At 38.6% G+C, this 21,435-nt stretch overlaps 1 pseudogene; it reads left to right on the top strand.

Annotated features, from left to right (window-relative positions):
- LOC129551972 (elongation factor 1-alpha 1-like) overlaps positions 1-21,435 on the top strand; it is a 55,434-nt pseudogene that overhangs the window by 5,153 nt on the left and 28,846 nt on the right.

Below are 21,435 nucleotides of genomic sequence, written 5' to 3'. Positions count from 1 at the left end.
CAAATTTGCCTGTTACTCCAGGTGTTTCTTGACTTCCTACTTTTGCATTCCAGTCCCCTATAATGAAAAGGACATCTTTTTTGGGTGTTCTAAAAGGTCTTGTAGGTCTTCATAGAACCGTTCAACTTCGGCTTCTTCAGTGTTACTGGTGCACACACGCGAGAGACGCCAGCCCCGGCGAACCGACCATGCATAAAAGCGCGGCCGAGAGGAGCTACCCCACGTCCAAGAGGCGGTGGCTGTGCGGGTGCAGGAAGGCCGAGAGGAGCTACTCCACGTTCAAGTCAGGAGGGGCGGCCTTGAGGAGATACCCTTGTCCAAGGTAAGGTGCAGAGGCTGCGCTTTGCTGGAGCAGCTGTGAAGAGATATCCCACACCCAAGGTAAGAGAAACCCAAATAAGACGGTAGGTATTGCGAGGGGGCATCAGAGGGCAGACACACTGAAATCATAATCACAGAAAACTAGTCGAATTGATCACATGGACCACAGCCGAATGTGGTCTACTGGAGAAGGGAATGGCAAAACACTTCAGTATACTTGCGTTGAGAACCCCATGAACAGTATCAAAGGGCAAAATGATAGGATACTGAAAGAGGAATTCCCCAGGTTGGTAGGTACCCAGTATGCTATTGGAGATCAGTGGAGAAATAACTCTAGGAGGAATGAAGGGATGGAGCCAAAGCAAAACAAATACCCAGTTGTGGATGTGACTGGTGATAGAAAAAAGGTCCGATGCTGTAAAGAGCAATATTGCATAGGAACCTGGAATGTTAGGTCCATGAATCAAGGCAAATTGGAAGTGGTCAAACAGGAGATGGCAAGAGTGAACATAGACATTCTAGGAATCAGTGAACTAAAATGGACTGGAATGGGTGAATTTAACTCAGATGACCATTATATCTACTACTGTGGGCAGGAATCCCTTAGAAGAAATGGAGTAGCCATCATGGTCAACAAAAGAGTCCGAAATGCAGTACTTGGATGCAATCTTAAAAATGACAGAATGATTTCTGTTCATTTCCAAGGCAAACCATTCAATATTACAGTAATCCAGGCCTATGCCCCAACCAGTAATAATAATGAATGAGTTTAATATATGTATGAAGTAATCAATCCTGGAGAAATTCTCCGAGTTTGTGAGATACATGATCAAAGCCTCCTCATACCTTTGCTCTGTAAGGAGTGGCTTTTGCTAGTTTTTCCCTATGTGCATAGACTCAGAAAATATGAAGTAGCTGTTAAAGGTATAGGCCTAATTAGATAGGCTTCCCTGATAGCTCAGTTGGTAATTCATCTGCCTGCAATGCCAGAGATCCTGGTTCGATTTCTGGGTTGGGAAGATTCCCTGGAGAGGGAATAGGCTACCCACTCTAGCCTTCTTGGGCTTTCCTGTGGCTCAGGTGGTAAAGAATCTACCTGCAATGTGGGAGACCTGGGTTCGATCGCTGGGTTGGGAAGATCCCCTGGAGAAGGAAAAGGCTACCCACTCCAGTATTCTGGCCTAGAGAATCCCATGGACTGTCTAGTCCATGGGGTAGCAAAGAGTTAGACACAACTGAGCGACTTTCCCACACCTAGTTAGATAGCAAATGAAACAACTTTCTCCTGAAAAAAAGTATTTAAAAAGTCTTCCATAACTTGAGTTTGACGGATAAAAGTATGATACAATTTTTAGACATTCTACACCTTGTTTACTTTAGGACTTCACTTGTACTATGGGGAACAAATAAATAAGATCAAACCCCTGTGTCAAGATATTTCAAAACTTGGATATGCTGTAGTCTGATATGATTTCCATATTTAGGTAGTTTCAATCCCAGGAGGAGTTGTCACTGTGAAACAGGGAAAAATTCCACAGACACATATGGAGAGAGAAACTGATGAGTTATTCTTGCGGATCATTCCCAGTACCCTAGAAAATGTAGCTATGTAGCAGCTGTGAAGATGAATGGGATATTTGGCAGTAAATGGGTGACTGGCAAAAAATATTGGGAGCATATGCAAATATGCTGTGAGCACACACGTTATTATAGAGTATTTTATCAAGAAGGCACATTAATAGCAAAAAATCCTACCAGCTATTATCATCATTTATATTTTATCAGAGGCTCACTCAAAGCAAATATGAGATTAAAGCAGATAACCAACGAAGACCTGTCTAGCACAGGGAACTCTGCTCAATGCTTTGTAATAACCTAAATGGGAAAAGAATTGGAAAAAAAAATAGATACATGTAAATGTATAACAATCAGTTTTCTGTATGGGTGAAACTAACACAAGGTAGTTAATCAACTCTGTTCCAATATAAAAGTTTAAAAAAAAATTAAAGAAGTTCTACTGTGATATGTGTGGAAGATTAAACAAATATTAGAAAGAAAAATATCACCACATATTTTAGTTTATGAAAATATTACTGTATTGCCCTCATGTTTTCCAGATGACTGTGGACCAGTGATATCTTCAAAAAGGGCAGGGACTGCAAAAGAAATATTTGGGGGTTAATGGGTTAAATTAATTGTACAAGGCATTACAGTAAGAGTCAGAATTAGAATTTTTTGAATCCACAGCCCTGTAGTCTTTTCATAAGTTTATAGTTTTTGGTTCTTGGAATGGACATCATGTATTTTAATCACAGCTAAGACTTGCTATTATTCCTTGAGGAACATAATTAAACAATTTCATATTAGGCTCTGATCAGTGAAAAAGATGGAAGAAAAAGATTAAATTGATATTTTATATGAATCTATTTGACAGTCATAAAACTACCAATCATAAAACTATAAACAAAGATTTATACTGTTGGACTTTGTTTTGGAGGTATTTGATTCATTCTTTCAAATGTATTAATTCTACTTCACTATCTCTATGCTTTCATCCTGCTGCTTAAGCGATGAACTGCCTACACAAATTAAAATCAGCTGCAGACAAAAGGCTGGCTTGTGTTTTATTAGTGTTTTCATCATAGAGAGGGTTTTTTTTTTTTTTTTAATTCCCAGCAATTAGAGGAGCAGTCAGTAGAAGTGAAGTTCACAGAACTGAGAGAGGGAGGGAAATCTCATAGATTTTGAACTTTAAAAATTATAAAGGTCTCATGTTTTCATGTCTTCATGTTACAGTTGTTTTTCTGCAGTGTGCTCTGTCTTCTTCATGTTTTTGCTCTACTACTTTTCCCATTTCTAAATTCTGCCTTTTAGGAATACGAATACAATTTAAAGCAAATAAAATATATCCAATTTGGAAATGAATCAATAACACTCTCTAACCACAGATCACACATTCCTACATATATATATATAGTAAATCCAAAAGAATCCACAAAGAAAGATACTAGAGCTAATAAACAAATTCAGCAAAGTTGCAGGGTCCAAGACACAAAAATTCACTTGTGTTTCCATACACCAGCAATGAATAATCCAAAAGGAAATTAAAAAACAATTCAATTTATAATACATCCAAAGAATGAAATATTTGAGAGTAAATTTACAAGTAAGTAAAAACTTGTACTCTGAAAACCACAATTTTTACTTAATGAAATTAAAGAAAGCCTAAATAAAGGGAAAGCCATCCTGTCTATGGACAGAATAATGTAGCTGTTTTACATGGTTATAGCCCTTGATTGACTTTATTACATTGCACTGGGTAGAGAGGAAGCTCAACTGTTTTTTGCAGACTATTTGTTTAGACTTGATCTAGTTCAGAATTTTTCACCTTGGCACTATTGATATTTTGGACTTCTTAAATCTTTATTTTTGTCAGAGTGCAGGGGTGTCCCATGCTTTTTTAGAGTGTTTAGCAGTACCCTGACCTCTAGATTCCACTAGAGGAATTAGATTCTATTAGCATTTTCACACTCAGTTTTGATACCCCAAAATATTTCAAGGCATTGCTGAATGTCCCTGGTGGAGGAAATGGGGTTAGCCCCAGTTGAGAACCACTGTTCTAAATCTATTGTTTCATATGTCTGGTTTATTCCCAGTAACCACCTTCAACAAATTTCAAAATTATGGTTGAATCTGGTAAATTTCTTCTTTTAGGAAGTTAGCAGATAATTTGTGTCATGGCCGTGACCTGAATTAAACTGAAACATTTTTATTTTTTCTGATTTTTATTTGTGAATAAATATAGTTTTGATTTATAATCTCTGATAGTTGTTTTCTGTTACATCTTGAAAATAGACTTATTCTAGTTATATCAAACATGAGAAATGAAAGACTACTACATTCTCCTGTTGCAAAATAACTTTCTATTGATGAGGATATTGAAATCCAAAAAAGAGTAGTCAATTTGTTTAAGTATTGATAGCTGACTTGAAGCTAGTCTTACAAAACCTCTCCATCCAGGTGCTATGAATGATGCATTTTATTTAATGTTGAGACTCTGGATTCCTGTTAGTTTGAATTGGTATTTAAAAACATCTATTGTGTTACTTATTTATAAACTTCTTTTCTTTGATAATTTGACTTTGCAAAATCACTAAACAAATCAAATATTTCTACTGTCTCTCCGGTATTACTTATTTATCTGAAAAATCATAATATCTGAAATAAATGAAGTGTAATTCTATAACCTATTTACTGTAGTATAAATGACACAATGAAATTTCAAATTAAATCACATATAAAGGTATATTTTTATATTTTCTTCATTTGTAAAGAGACTATAATAATTACAACTAAATCACAAGTAATTGAACCATGATGACTTCTTAATGGCCTCATCTTATGCCACTAATCATTTTGTGTATACGATACAACTGCTAAATTACTAAGTTATGCATGGAAGCTCTAACCTTTGTTTTAAATTTTATTTTCAGAGTCACATCAAATCAGGTATCAAGACTTTATACTTCATTTGTATATTCAGATTTCTGGCTCTCCTCAGAGTAGGTCACTTAAACAATATCAGCCAGATCACTGATGTAAAGATAAAAGTTTCTGATAAATGAAACAAAAAGATATGCCTTAAAAAATAGCATAATCTTCTAATATCTTGTGCAGTCTGCAGTAATTGGCAATTATTGCATTTTTACCCCTGGAGAAATGGGACTGAAAACATTTAATTTGGGACTTAATGTGAACTGAATACCAAGCAACTCCTGTATGTTATTTGGGCTTAATTGATTTTTGAAGGATATAGGATTTTTCAGTTTAAAATTATCTTATGATCTTTCTTTCCAATGGCAGAGATATGCCTTCCCATATTAGTCTTCATGGAAGATAATAGCTATATAAATCGATGTAGGTATTAACATCAGCATTTATTAAAGGCCTATCAGAACTGTACGAATGACTTTAATCCTTCCTCAATTATTCATTTCAACTGTAAGCAGCCTATAAATACTACCATTTTCTAGCAGAAGACACTGAAGCTTAGTGATAGTAAACAACACATAATTTTATAAGCTCACAAAGGCCAGTACATGGTAGAGTTGAGTTTGGGTTTTAATTTCTGTTTTCTGGTACACTATATTGAAATACTTCCTTGTGTATGTCAGCAGTTAAACAGAATAAAAAGCTTTCAAAGCCATGGACATTTGAGAAAGGTCTTAAAAGATAAATATGCTTCTTCTCAGACTAAATCAATTTATGATTATTTGAAGGAGGAATAACAAAAAGTAACTTGGAGGTGTACTTGATTAAGGCATATTTAAGGAATGACAAATTGTCAAATAATTCAAGGAAACAGGAGTTCCAAGTAGGTAACACCCACTATCAACTAAAGGATATAAAAGGAAAGTTTAGTGAGGATTGGAGAGAGGCTTATACATATGTTAAGAAATTGAGTACACACCTTTGGAAAGTGAAGAAACAAAATCTTCCTTGCTTTCCACAAAAGATAAAACTCCGTATACATTTTGTTAGATTATTTAGAGACAGCTGGGAGGCAATGAAATAATTCTATTCAGCATAAGCAATTTTCACGATTCCAATTGAGGAGCTATTCACTTGAAAAGCAGCGCTATAAACAAAAAGCAATGACAGTGGGTTAGGTCCATCCATCATTAGCAGAGAAGTGTCTGTCTGAATTCCCAAAGGGACTTTCAGGCTATGTTGCTAAAGGAAACATGTCTAGTTTAAATTAGAAATATTTTTGTACCTCCAGTTTGTGACAGGCATTTTGATATAAAGTCTGAAAAAGAACTTTGAGGTGATGGCATCAAAAAGTAGAGGGAGACAACAGAAAAGTCTAATAAAGTTTCCTGCAAGTAATGAACACATAGAACAAATTAATAGTATCCAGAGACACTCTAGAAAGTATTGCAAATAAGTTATAAATGAACATCTGAAAATGGGAATAGAGTTTTCTAGTGGATTGTGCCACATCGAATTTTGTTTCAGAAACAAGTAGAATGGGAGCAGAATTGGAAAATAACTGAGACAATAATAACAAAATGTGGAACTTGGGGAAACAAAAACACATGACTTTAGGATGGCACCCATTACCACTATCTGACAAACAGCAAAAGAAAAATCAATAGTGTATGCTTGGTTTTAGTGAGTTTGGACTCTCGGATTTAGTCTTTTGAAAAGAATCCACAGAGCTCAAGACTGTAAAACATTAAAAAAAAAAAAGAAATCTAGAACCTTTGGATGCTCATACTACTCATACTGTCTATTTACTAATTTACTCTTCCTGAGCAAAAATGAAGAATGGGGGATGGGGGAGAATTGTTAAAAAGGATAGTGTTTGCAAGTATCATAAAAGTCAAAATTCACTTTTAAAAACTTGTTTATATACACTGTTGCTGCTGCTGCTAAGTCACTTCAGTCATGTCCGACTCTGTGCGACCCCATAGATAGCAGCCCACCAGGCTCCCCCGTCCCTGGGATTCTCCAGGCAAGAACACTGGAGTGGGCTGCCATTTCCTTCTCCAATATATATACTACCACGTGTAAAATAGATAGCTAGTGGCAAGCTGTTGTATAGCACAGGAGATTAGCTCGGTGCTCTGTGATGACCTAGAGGGGTGGGGTGGGTGGGGGAGGGAAGTCTAGAGGGAGGGGATATATAAGTACAGATAGCTGATTCACTTTGTTATACAGCAGAAATGAACACAACATTGTAAAACAATTATATTTCAATAAAAATAATAATGAAAAAAATTAAAAAACAAACAAAATACCCAAAACAAAACTTGTCTATTCACCAAATATATAAATATGGCTTCTCATCTAGCAAATTGCCCATCTTTGGTCAATAGCTATATGTTGATCTATTTCTATTTTTCTATTATTTCTATTTTTTATTATTTCAACTGAGCCTCACTTTTTGACTCCTTACACATAACTTTTATAAAAGTCATAATATTAAAGAAAAACACCAATACAGTATACTAACGCATATATATGGAATGTAGAAAGATGAAAATGATAACCCTGTATACGAGACAGCAAAAGAGACACAGATGTATAGAACAGTCTTTGGGATTCTGTGGGAGAGGGTGAGGGTGGGATGATTTGGGAGAATGGCATTGAAACATGTATGCTGTCATATGTGAAACAAATCACCAGTTCAGGGTCGATGCATGTTACAGGATGCTCGGGGCTGGTGTGCAGGGATGACCCAGAGGGAGGATAAAGGGAGGAGGGAGGTGGGAGGGAGGTTCAGGAGGGGGAACTCATGTACACCAGGGGCGGATTCATGTCAATGTATGGCAAAACCAACCAATATAATATTGTAAAATAATTCAGTTCAGTTCAGTTCAGTTCAGTCGCTCAGTCGTGTCCAACTCTCCGCGACCCCATGAATCACAGCACGCCAGGCCTCCCTGTCCATCACCAACTCCCGGAGTACACTCAAACTCATGTCCACAGAGTTGGTGATGCCATCCAGCCATCTCATTCTCCGTCGTCCCCTTCTCCTCCCGCCCCCAACCTTTCCCAGCATCAGAGTCTTTTCCAGTGAGTCAACTCGTCGCATGAGGTGGCCAAAGTATTGCAGTTTCAGCTTTAGCATCAGTCCCTCCAATGAACATCCAGGATTGATCTCCTTTAGAATGGACTGGTTGGATCTCCTTGCAGTATAAGGGACTCTCAAGAGTCTTCTCCAACACCACAGTTCAAAAGCATCGATTCTTCAGCGATCAGCTTTCTTCACAGTCCAACTCTCACATCCATACATGACCACGGGAAAAACCATTGCCTTGACTAGACGGACCTTTGTTGGCAAAGTAATGTCTCTGCTTTTTAATATACTATCAAGGTTGGTCATAACTTTCCTTCCAAGGAGCAAGCGTCTTTTAATTTCATGGCTGCAATCAGCATCTGCAGTGATTTTGGAGCCCAAAAAAATAAAGTCTGACACTGTTTCCACTGTTTTTCCATCTATTTCCCATGAAGTGATGGGACCAGATGCCATGATCTTTGTTTTCTGAATGTTGAGCTTCAAGCCAACCTTTTCACTCTCCTCTTTCACTTTCATTAAGAGGCTTTTGAGTTCCTCTTCACTTTCTGCCATAAGGGTAGTGTCATCTGCATATCTGAGGTTATTGATATTTCTCCCAGCAATCTTGATTCCAGCTTGTGCTTCTTCCAGCCCAGCGTTCCTCATGATGTACTCTGCATATAAGTTAAATAAGCAAGGTGACAATATACAACCTTGACGTACACCTTTTCCTACTTGGAACCAGTCTGTTGTTCCATGTCCAGTTCTAACTGTTGCTTCCTGACCTGCATACAGGTTTCTCAAGAGGCAGGTCAGGTGGTCTGGGATTCCCATCTCTTTCAGAATGTTCCACAGTTTATTGTGATCCACACAGTCAAAGGCTTTGGCATAGTCAATGAAGCAGAAATAGATGTTTTTCTGAAACTCTCTTGCTTTCTCCATGATCCAGCGGATGTTGGCAATTTGATCTCTGGTGCCTCTGCCTTTTCTAAAACCTGCTTGAACATCTGGGAGTTCACGGTTTACATACTGCTGAAGCCTGGCTTGGAGAATTTTGAGCATGACTTTACTAGCGTGTGAGATGAGTGCAATTGTGCGGTAGTTTGAGCATTTAGCCTCCAATAAAAAAAATAAATTAAAAAATAAATAAATAAAAGCAACTAGCCAAAGATATTTACGAAGAAAGAAATTTAACTTCTTCCACCTGGATGTTAAAAGCAAATGGGAGGATAAATAAACAACTATTTTAAAATAAAATGTTAAAATTTGTGAAGCTACTTGAACAATTAAATGCAGCCTTCCTTTAGACACACAATGTCCATAACATCCTAAGACTATGATTATATAATAAATACCGCCCTGAGAACTATGACTATGTCCAGAATTGTATTTTCTGTGTCCTTATTTTTAACAGATGAATTACTCAGTTTGGGGACTTTTTCTCCTAGCTACTATTTTTGTGTGGTTCCTTCATGGCAACCTTTTCATAATATCCTACCAAATACATGTTTTCATTTAAACAGTACCATATAGCATGAACTTTAGAGTTATTAGGCCACTGTGCATGTTCTTGGTAAGATATTTTCTCTATTCTCCAATCACTGATTTTTTGGAATAATTAATACAAGTTCACTGTTGCTCTGTGAACCAAATATTATAAACCAATAGAGATACAGCTGAAAAGTGCCTTAAGCAACATATAATGAATGAATGGAAGGATATTTTTTGCTTATTTCTATTAATTTTTTTACAAATATAATTTTTAAACACAAAAAACTAGACTTTAAGAGGAATTGAAGTAATTATAGTTATTATGATACTTGATCCCTCACATAACTTATTTTGAAATATATCTAGACCACCACACAGTCCTCCTGGGAAAAAAGGTCAGGCACAATATCAGTGCAAGCACACAAGAAAAGATAAATTTTACATCTTTGCTATTTTGAATTTATATCAACAATACCACAAAATCATCGGTTACATGTTGTTCTTATCCTCCCCCGCCGCCACCTAAGATTTAACATCACTTAATTGGGCTGCAAGGAGATCCAATCAGTCCATTTTAAAGGAGATCAATCCTGGGTGTTCACTGGAAGGACTGATGCTAAAGCTGAAACTGCAATACTCTGGCCACCTCATGCAACGAGTTGACTGACTGGAAAAGACTCTGATGCTGGGAGGGACTGAGGGCAGGAGGAGAAGGGGACCACAGAGAATGAGATGGCTGGATGACATAACCGACTAGATGGACATGAGTTTGAGTGAACTCCAGGAGTTGGTGATGGACAGGGAGGCCTGGTGTGCTGTGATTCATGGGGTTGCAAAGAGTCGGACACGACTGAGCGACTGAACTGAACTGAACTGAATAGAAAAGTGGACTTCCCTATTAGCTCAGATGATAAAGAACCTGTCTGCAACACAGGAGACCCAGGTTACATCCCTGGGCCAGGAAGATACCCTGGAGAAGTGAAAGGCTGCACACTCCTGTATTCCTCCTTGGAATGGGGTCACAGAGAGTCAGACATGACTGAGCAACTAACATGTTCATACAAATGGAAAAGTAGTCGATATGTATGTATCAAATATATGTATATTGTCATCCTGCTTACTTAACTTATATGCAGAGTACATCATGAGAAATGCTGGGCTGGATGAAGCACAAGCTGGAATCAAGATTGCCTTGAGAAATATCAGCAACCTCAGATATGCAGAGATACCTCTCTAATGGCAGAAGGTGAACACAAACTAAAGAGCCTCTTATCGGGGTGAAAGAGGAGAATGAAAAAACTGGCTTAAAGTGCAAATTAAAAAAAACAAACTAAGATCATGGCATCCAGTCTCATGGCAAAGAGATGGGAGAAAAGAGGAAGCAGTGACAGATTTTATTTTCTTGGGTTTCAAAATCACTGTGGACAGAGACTGATGCCATGAAATTAAAAGACACTTGATCCTTGGAAGGAAAGCTATGGCAAACCTAGACAGTGTATTAAAAGTACAGACATCATATTGCTGAAAAAGGTCAGTATAGTCAAAGCTATGGTTTTTCCTGTAGTCATGTACAGATATGAGAGTTGGACTCTAAAGAAGGCTGAGTGCTGAAGAATCAATGCTTTTGAATTATGGTGCTTTAGAAGATACTTGAGAGTCCCTTGGATAGCAAGGAAATCAAACGAGTCAATCCTAAAGAATATTCATTCATATTTGATTCCCTGAATATTCATTGAAAGGACTGATGCTGAAGCTCCAGTACGTTGGCCTTCTGATCCAAAGAGCTGACTCACTGGAAAAGACAGAGCCTGATGCTGGGAAAGACTGAAGGCAAAAGAAGGGGGCAGCAGAGGATGAGATGGTTAGATAGCATCACTGACTCAATGGGCATGAATTTGAGCAAACTCTGGGATATAGTGAAGGACAGGGAGCCTGGAGTGCTGCAGTCCATGGGGTCACAAAGAATAGGACACGACTGAGCTACTGAACAACAATAACAACAAAATAATTGCATTTAACATCAGATTTTATTACCATTGCCACTTAAAGAAGCCGGGGCTCCTCTATCCTGAGTTGGCACAGAAAAAGGACAAAATGTTCCCAGAGCTCTACTTGTTCCACAAAGCAAGGGTGCATGCACCACTGAGGAGGACTTGTCCAAAATGTGACAGGAGATGGCTTCCCCTTCTGGTGGAGATAAAGTATTGGCGATTGGATTTACTCTCTCCCCTGAAATAACTAACAAATGAACAATGAAATATGTAAAGCAGTGGTTCTCAAAACACTGGGCATCCACAAACAAAGGACAGTGATCTCTGAGACACGGGAAAAAAGGTGAAACTATAATTGTCCCTACTTAGACCTTGGGTAGAGTTTCAAGGTCATGGGGTTGAGAGGGAGAACTCAGAGTCCAGTGGAATCCTTCAGGTGATGAGATGGAGCTCCAAGGCTTGGGAGAACCAAATGTCTGTGGTTCACAGGACAGAGTACTAAAAGTAAAAAAGCCATGGGAGAGAGAAATCTGGAGAGCTGCCAAGTTCAGTTTAGTCGCTCAGTCGTGTCCGACTCTTAGCGACCCCATGAACCACAACACAAAAGGCCTCCCTGTCCATCACCAACTCCCGGAGTTCACTCAAACTCATGTCCACAGAGTCGGTGATGCCATCCAGCCACCTCATTCTCTGTTGTCCCCATCTCCTCCTACCCCCAATCGCTCCCAGCATCAGAGTCTTTTCCAGTGAGTCAACTCGTCGCACGAGGTGGCCAAAGTATTGGAGTTTCAGCTTTAGCATCAGTCCTTCCAATGAACACCCAGGATTGATCATCTTTAGAATGGACTGGTTGGATCTCCTTGCAGTCCAAAGGACTCTCAAGAGTCTTCTCCAGCACCACAGTTCAAAAGCATCAGTTCTTCGGCGATCAGCTTTCTTCACAGTCCAACTCTCACATCCATACATGACCACGGGAAAAACCATAGCCTTGACTAGACGGACCTTGGTTGGCAAAGTAATGTCTCTGCTTTTAATTATGCTATCTAGGCTGGTCATAACTTTCCTTCCAAGGAGTAAGCGTCTTTTAGTTTCATGGCTGCAATCAGCATCTGCAGTGATTTTGGAGCCCAAAAAAATAAAGTCTGACATGGTTTCCACTGTTTTTCCATCTATTTCCCATGAAGTGATGGGACCAGATGCCATGATCTTCATTTTCTGAATGTTGAGCTTCAAGCCAACCTGGGTCTTGCTAATTATTTAGCTGAGTCTTGAGTGAGGAGACTAGTGGGGCTAGAAAAGAAGCACACATAAGGATTTGTCCTGGAAAAAAAGAGGGAAAAAGTAACAGTAAACAACAAAATAAATGAGCATCAATGAGTTGGGAGACAGCCTGAAGCAGCCTGATACGTAAGTAATTGCAATCCTGAAGGAGGAGGGGGAGCAGCAGAGAAATATTTGAAGAAATAAATTGCTGAATTTTTTTTCTTCTGATTTTGTGAAAACAGTGAACTCACAGATCCTAGAAGCTGATCAAAACCCAAGCACATAAACATAAAGAAAATACACCAAGGCATAGTATAATTGCTCAAAATCAGTAATAAAGATAAAAGACTTAAAAAGCAGCCAGAGGGGGAAAATCACATTGTTAAGGATAATAGCAGGCTTCTCAATGGAAATAATATGTTAAGAAGATAACTGAACAATATATTTAAAGTAGAGTTATTAAAACCTGTCAATCTAGAATTCCAAGTGTGTGTGTGTGTGTGTGTGTGTGTGTTCAGTCATGTCCGACCCTATGTGATCCTATGGACTGTAGCCCATCAAGCTCCCTTGCCCATGGAATTTTCCAGACCAGAATACTGGAGTGGGTTGCCATTTCCTCCTTCAGGGGATCTTCCTGACCCAGGGACTAAACCTGTGTCACCTGCATCCCCTGCACTTGCAGGCAGATTACCACTGAGCCCCCTGGGAAGACCCTTAGAATTCCATACCACTTAAAAAAAAAAACTCAAAAATGAAGGCAAAATAAATAATTGTTTTAAAAAGCTGAAAGAATGAATCTCTACAGATTCATATTCTAGAAATGCTAAAGGGAGTCCTTCAGTTAGAAGGAAAACAGACTTTAGTCCAGTAGTTAAGACGGGCAGCCCAATGGTTAAGACTCTACAGTTCTTCCACTACAGGAGGCATGCATAGGTTTGATCGCTGGTTGGGGAACTAAGATCCCACATGGCCAAAAAAAGGAAAATAATACCATATAGAAATCTGGATATACGTGAAGAAATAAAGACACTGGAAATGGCAATTCAATGGGATTTATTATTATTATTATTACTAGTATTTAACTATCTTTATAGGACTACTGTCGCAGGGGTCCTAAGGAAATACCCATAAGCTTGATGATTTGTTACAAGTATTCACAGGACTCTGCAAAGTTGCTGTAAGTGTGGCTAGAGTTACCTGTAGCAAATGAAACAGTTTAAAATCAGCAAAAGGAACAGGTTCATGGGTGAGGTCGAGGTCCAGAAGAAACCAGGTGCAGGCTTCCAGAGGAGTTGCATGGATATGCATAATTCTCCCAACAACAGTGTGTGTCAATATTTGTGAGGTAATATCAATCAGGAAGCTCTCCTGTGTCTTGGTGTACAGGGTTTTAATGGTGGCCTTGACTGAGTCATCACATTTTGCCTTCAGATACAGCCTGCTGTTTCAGATTTCGATACCAATGTGAACTTCTTTCAGGCAGGTTTGTGAATGAGGAACTGGTAATATGTCCATATACACCTCTTCCAAAATCCAAACAACCTAATCAACTGCTTTGCCTCTTGAGTAGTTCCAAAAGGAGGCAAAAATAGCAGTTTATTCTTAGTTGCCTGTGGGTGGTATGTTACAGCTGGCCCTCCCCACAAGCTGGCCTCTGTTAGTCCTGTGTCACTACGGTCAATGCATTTAGTCAGTCCTAGCTTATTCTCTGGAGAAGGAAATGGCAACCCACTCCAGTGTTCTTGCCTGGAGAATCCCAGGGATGGGGGAACCTGGTGGGCTGCCATCTATGGGGTCGCACAGAGTTGGACATGACTGAAGCGACTTAGCAGCAGCAGCAGCAGCAGCAGCAGCTTATTCTTCGGAGAAGGCAATGGCAACCCACTCCAGTACTCTTGCCTGGGAAATTCCATGGACGGAGGAGCCTGGTAGGCTACAGTCCATGGGGTCGCTAAGAGTTGGGCACAACTGAGCGACTTCACTTTCACTTTTCACTTTCATGCATTGGCAAAGGAAAATGCAACCTGCTCCAGTGTTCTTGCCTGGAGAATCCCAGGGATGGTGGAGCCTGGTGGACTGCAGTCTATGGGGTCACACAGCATCGGACATGACTGAAGCGACTTAGCAGCAGAGGCAGCAGCTTATTCTTCAGTTTCTGACACTAACTATCAGGCTATCATCAATTTAGTGTAATTTTATACTAGGGATTTTGCATCAAGTTCAAAACCTTTCTACTCAAATAATGAAAGGGAGCTGGTGAATTCAAACAGCCTATGAATACAGTAAATGAAAATCGAGATAATTCACACTTAAAGGCAAATTGTTGTCAGCTCCTTTCCAAGACTGAGGGGAAAAAAGCATTTGCAAATTTGATCACTGACTACCATTCTCCTTTGGCTTCATGTGGATTTTGCAGTGTTCAAACCACATCAAGACTGCTGATGCTATATGTGGTACTAAAAGTCTTGAAAATCTACTGTTGGTCTTTCTCCATCAACCATTTTCCTCATGGGCCACTCAGGGGTATTTACATATATTGATATCAACATTTTAATTTCTGACATACCATTAATTAAACTGAGGTTTTAGTTTCCTAGAGCTATTGTAAAATCAGTATACAAATTGGGTAGCTTAAGACAACGTACGTTTCTATTTTTTTTTGGTCTCACTGTTCTGAGGGCTCCAAGTCCAAATTTAAGGTATTGAATCTGAGTATGTTCAAGCTTCCTGATCCACCTGCCAATTTGCAGGTTGTATAGATGACAGGAAAACAGTGAACCGTACCATGAGAGTGCAGCTGGCAATTTCTATTGTAGGGAAATCTATAAGTAAATGGCTTGGATTAATTCAGTTCAGTTTAGTCACTCAGTTGTGTCCGACTGTTTGTGACCCCATGTAGGCATCACGTCAGTCTTCCCTGTCCATCACCAATTCCAGGAGCTTGCTCAAACTCGTGTCCATTGAGTCGGTGATGCCATCCAACCATCTCATCCTCTGTCGTCCCCTTCTCCTCCCACCTTCAATCTTTCCCAGCATCAGGGTCTTTTAAAATGAGTCAGTTCTTTGCATCAGGTGGCCAAAATATTGAAATCTCAATTCAGCATCAGTCCTTCCAATGAATATTCAGGACTGATTTCCTTAAGGATGGATTAGTTGGATCTTCTTGTAGTCCAAGGGATTCTGAAGAGCGTTCTCCAACACCACAATTCAAAAACAGCAATTCTTCGGTGCTCAGCTTTCTTTTTAGTCCAGCTCTCACATACATACATGACTATTGCAAAAACCATAACTTTGAGTAGACAGACCTTTGTCAGCAAACTAATGTCTTTACTTTTTAAATATGCTAAGTTGATCATAGCTTTTATTCCAAGGAGCAAGTGTCCTTTAATTTCATGGCTGCAATCACCATCCACAGTGATTTAGGAGCCCCCCAAAATAAGGTTTCTCACTGTTTCCATTGTTTTCCCATCTATTTGCCATGAAGTGATGGGAACAGGTGCCACGATCTTAGTTTTCTGAATGTTGAGTTATAAGCCAACTTTTTCACTCTCCTCTTTCACTTTCATCGAGAAGCTCTTTAGTTTTTCACTTTCTGCTGTAAGGGTGGTGTCATCTGTGTACCTGAGGATTTGAAATAGCTCAACTGAAATTCCATTACCTCTACTAGCTTCATTTTTAGTGATGCATCTAAGACCCACTTGACTTTGCATTTCTGGATATCTGGCCCTAGGTGACTGATCACACCATCATGGTTATCTAGGCTATCTAGGTCATGAAGAACTTTTTTGTATAGTACTCAGTGTATTTTTGCCACCTCTTCTTAATATTTTCTGCTTCTGTTAGGTCCATACCATTTCTATCCTTTATTGTGTCCATCTCTGCATGAAGTGTTCCCTTGGTATCTCTAATTTTCTTGAAGAGATCTCTAGGCATTCCCATTATATTGTTTTCCTCTATTTCTTTGCATTGCTCACTGAGGCTTTCTTATCTCTCTGTGCTATTCTTTGGAACAGCGAGGGGCCGGCTGGCATGCTGGGGATGCTGGCACCATGGGCCCAGCGGCTGTCCAGTGCTGGTCCCTGGCTGTGCAGCCACTGCATGCCTTGCTCCCAGGTGCACTGTCGGCCACGAGCTGTACATGGAGGCCCTGGCTCCATGGCAAGCTCTCTCCCCGCACCTCTGGGCTGGCGCAGATGAGTGTGGATGACCTGGGTGGGGGGTGCAGGTTTGGATATATTAACAAATATAATTAAATGAGAAAGGTCAGATGGAGAGTTTTACATTTGTGGGAGGTTTTGTTTGTTTCATTTTTTAATTCTTTGTAGTTTTTTTGAAAGATATCTTCTTTTATAATTCTTGAAATACTGAAAATCATTGCTGATACATACAGAAATTTTGGCATATTCTCTGATTTTTCTTGATGTTTAAAATGTTGATAGTGAAAATGCTCAACATCCCTCATAATCAGAGATATGCAAATCAAAACCACAATGAGATACCATTTCACACCAGTCAGAATGGCTGCTATCCAAAAGTCTGCATGCAATAAATGCTGGCGAGGGTGTGGAGAGAAGGGAACCCTCTTACACTGTTGGTGGGAATGCAAACTAGTACAGCCATTATGGAGAACAGTGTGGAGATTCCTCAAAAAACTGGAAATAGAACTGCCATATGATCCAGCAATCGCACTCCTGGGCGTACACACTGAGGAAACCAGAATTGAAAGAGACACATGTACTCCAATGTTCATTGCAGCACTGTTTATAATAGCCAGGACATGGAAGCAACCTAGATGTCCATCAGCAGATGAATGGATAAGAAAGCTTTGGTACATATACACAATGGAGTATTTTTCAGCTGATGGCATTTGAGTCAGTTCTAATGAGGTGGATGAAATTGGAGCCTATTATACAGAGTGAAGTCAGCCTGAAAGAAAAACATCAATACAGCATACTAACGCATATATATGGAATTTAGAAGGATGATAACCTTAACCCTGTATACGAGACAGCAAAAGAGACATAGGTGTATAGAACAGTCTTTGGGACTCTGTGGGAGAGGGGGAAGGTGGGATGATTTGAGAGAATGGCATTGTAGCATGTGTATTATCATATGTGAAATGAATCACCAGTCCAGGTTCGACGCATGATACAGGATGCTTGGGGCTGGTGCATGGGGATGACCTGGAGGGAGCATATGGGGAAGAGGGAGGTGGGAGGGGGGTTCAAGAGGGGAAACACATGTACACCTGGGGTAGATTCGTGTCAATGTATGGCAAAACCAACCAATATATTAATGTAAAGTAATTTGCCTACAATAAAAAAAAAGAGAAAAAAATTTAAAAAAATGTTGATAGTAAGTTAAAAAGTAAAACAGAGAAGTGACTACAAAATGTTTGCAGTCTAATAGCAATAAGGGCTATCCATCACTACCATTGGAATAATAATGAATATTCTGAAGAATTGGTGCCAATTAAGTTCTTTATTCTTGTAAAATGTCAGGTAAGGAATATGCTTTCTCAGTCAATTATACTCAACAATACAATTTAGAAGTAGAGAATTCTATACATTATGAAGATTGATAAGAATTCCCTTTTTCTAATCATTGCCAAGATAAGATGGAAGAAAATTAGCTACTTAATGCTAATGTATTACTAATTTTTACTTGTCAGATATAACGCAAAAGGCAAATTTTGACTCCTGAACTATTCCATCTGTCTGCTGACCTCTTTTTATGCCTTGGAGTGGTTGCCTGATCTGGGGACCATATGCCCTCAGCCTTTCCTATAACACAAAAGCCACATGATTGAGATTTGGAACTGATGTAAATCCCCATTCCAACTTCATGGTAACAAACATAACCTCAAATGCAGGTGAAATAATCATGTGATAGATCTTTTCATCAGCCTATCGAGGATAAAGTTAGAAATTATAAAAAAGAAAAAGACAACATTCCCAAATGATTTTAATGTCACTGCAGTAACTGATGTGATTCCTTTAGAATCAAGTCACTCTCTACCCCCAGGAGCTCTCTTTAGACAAATGGACCCCTGGATGTTGGCTGTACTTGGCATTTGGCTGTCCTCCATCAATACTCAGATAAAATAGGCTCTCTTTATAATGTCAGCATTAAGTTGGCTGTAATTGAAATAAATAGATTTTACTGCTTTTCATTTTTACAGATAGTTAAGAATTAAATTCTTATTTTATACAGCTCGTGCCTTATTCTTTGTAATAAGAAACTTCTGGGTGAACCTCATGAAATTTGATAATCTAAAGTTATCTGCCGGTTCTTGACAGTGCTGAACAATGACAAAAAGAAAAACTTCATGTTCATAAATGACATTGAACCTAAGACTTGGAGAGTGGCAGAGACATGTTTTGATTTAAAAATTGAGCAGAACATGTCAGATGAGAGAAAATGAGAATATACACATGCCAAAATGTCATTTTCATAAAATACCTGTTTGAAAGATATTTCATTTTAAGCAGAACATTAAATAAGCCTATAAAGAAATAACTAGGACCACTTTAAAAGCACTCAAGATTTTTCTTTGTATGGATTTACATTATAGATTCCAAAGGTCATGATCACTATTGTGCCTGAAAAACTATGTTTGTGAAGACAGAAAATAGATCAACAAAATACATCAACAAAAATCTCACCAAGTTAATCATATAGATTTAAATCTAAGTTAGAAACATACCCATTTCATATAGTATATCAGGTAGTGGTCATATATGTAGACTGCTTTCAAGTTCATATGAACCTCCAGAATTTCCTGAAACAAAGTAGAAAAAACAGTGAATCTATGAAAGTGTTAGTCACTCAGTTGTGTCTGACTCTTTGCAACCCCATAGACTGTAGATCACCAGGCTTCTCTGTCCATGGAATTCTCCAGGCAAGAATACAGTAGTGGAGAGCCATTTCTTTCTCCAAAGTATCTTCCCGACTCTTTGATCGAACCTGGGTCTCCCACATTGCAGGCAGATGCTCTGCTATCTGAGCCACCAGAGAAACTTATCCCTAAATTCAATAGTATGAAAAATCAACAGATCAGTTTTTAGAACAACCCAAATTAGTAATGATGTCCACCAGATCATTGTTCTGGTTTTTAATCCTACTCTCTGCCAGACAGTATAGTTGTTTAATCTATATACCGTTTGGGCATATACCTCTTCCCATAAGATAAGTTCAGTTAATAGGTAGGACTAAGCCTAAGGTGGTTAACATATATGTTTCAGTAACAGTGAAAAAATAAAATCAGAAAAATTGGAGGACTTGAATGAGTCTCATTCAGTTATTTTATTTAGGGTCCATACATGCATGCTCATGTCTTTCATATGTATGTCTTTGCGTGTGTGCTAAACAAGGTTCTCAAAATACCCTCCGCATTTATTTCATGTTCCTGTACTGAACTGAACTAAAAATACTTTTTAGACTTATATTGCTATACTTGGGTTGTTTTCCTCAGACTGTATTCACTGTTTATCTCTCCTTTCTCTTAGTGCTGTGTTGTGTTTCTCTCTCATATTTATTTTTCTTATTATAAGTGTCTTTTCCCTTGCATTTCCTTTCAGGGCTTCCATTTCTCTTTAGTTACCTGCTCTATAGCTAGGTTTCAAATTATGTTCTGGTTTCATAGTTTAGACCCAGGGATGTGATTAATATCATCTTCTACAGTATGGTGACCAGAAACCTCATGGACCATAACATTTCCTGGAGGTGAGTTATATGTTAGGCAGACTCATCTCAAAGATAGCAAGTCTTAATTCTTAGAAAGTGTAAATATTACTTTATATGTCAAAGCGTCTTTGGATTTGTGATTAAATGAAGGATTTTGACATGGGGAAATTGTAATGGGTTAGTTAGATCACAGTTGTCATGATCAGAGAGAAGCAGGGAGAGATCTAACAAAGAAGGTAATGTGAAGATGGAGCCCAGAGAAAATTAGAAGATGCCATTCTTAAAAATGGGCATGACTGGACTACAAGAAATGCCAGCAGCCCTCAGAAAACAGATGAATCAAGGAATTCTTCCTCAGAGCCTATGGATAAAGTACAGCCCTGATAAAACTTTGATTTCAGTACAGTGAAATAACAATTTTGGACTTTTTGCCTTCCAAACTGTGAGCAAATACATTTTGTTGTGTTAAGCCACCAAGGTTATGGCAATTAGTTACAGTAGGCACGCACACACACACAAAAACTAATGCATTTATATAATTAGTTCATTCTTTGCATAATTAAATGTGTTATTTAATCATCTGTCTGATTTAGCAAAAATAATACTGACTTAATAGGATCGCTCAACAGCTACTTCTCTGTAGGAAAGCCTGTGTTCCCCCTGCCGGTTTCCCTTAAAAATTTTTCATTTGCCACAAGTTCGGGTCAAGGCAGTATTCTCATCTCAACATTACTATTAATTTATAAGAATGGCCAGATTTTCCGTTCTTTATTCTGTGTACTATGTTAACGTATGAAGGTATACTATCCTAAGCTATTTTAAAGATACTGTGGTTTCAGAGTGAATGTAAAATAAAAAACCCTCAAGTTTTAAAGAATCTTATTTCCTTTACACGAACTGTTTAATTTTAAATCTTAAGTAATTTCATTCATACAGGAATTTCACATTATTAAGTGCTCTGAAACAAACACAAAGATATAAACATTGAAAAGTCTTGTTTTTCTTGATGTTTTGGGAATGGGGAAGTCCATCCTCTGAAAGCTAAAATAATATGAATTCCCAATCATATCTCACCTTTTAAATAAAACTTTGAGTTATGTAATCTATCCCAGGATGTTA

This window comes from Moschus berezovskii, chromosome 3, assembly GCF_049115385.1.
Source record: "Moschus berezovskii isolate FMDL1 chromosome 3, NW_MosBer_1.0, whole genome shotgun sequence".
NCBI lineage: Eukaryota > Metazoa > Chordata > Mammalia > Artiodactyla > Moschidae > Moschus > Moschus berezovskii.
This window is presented reverse-complemented; position numbering and strand designations above follow the sequence as displayed.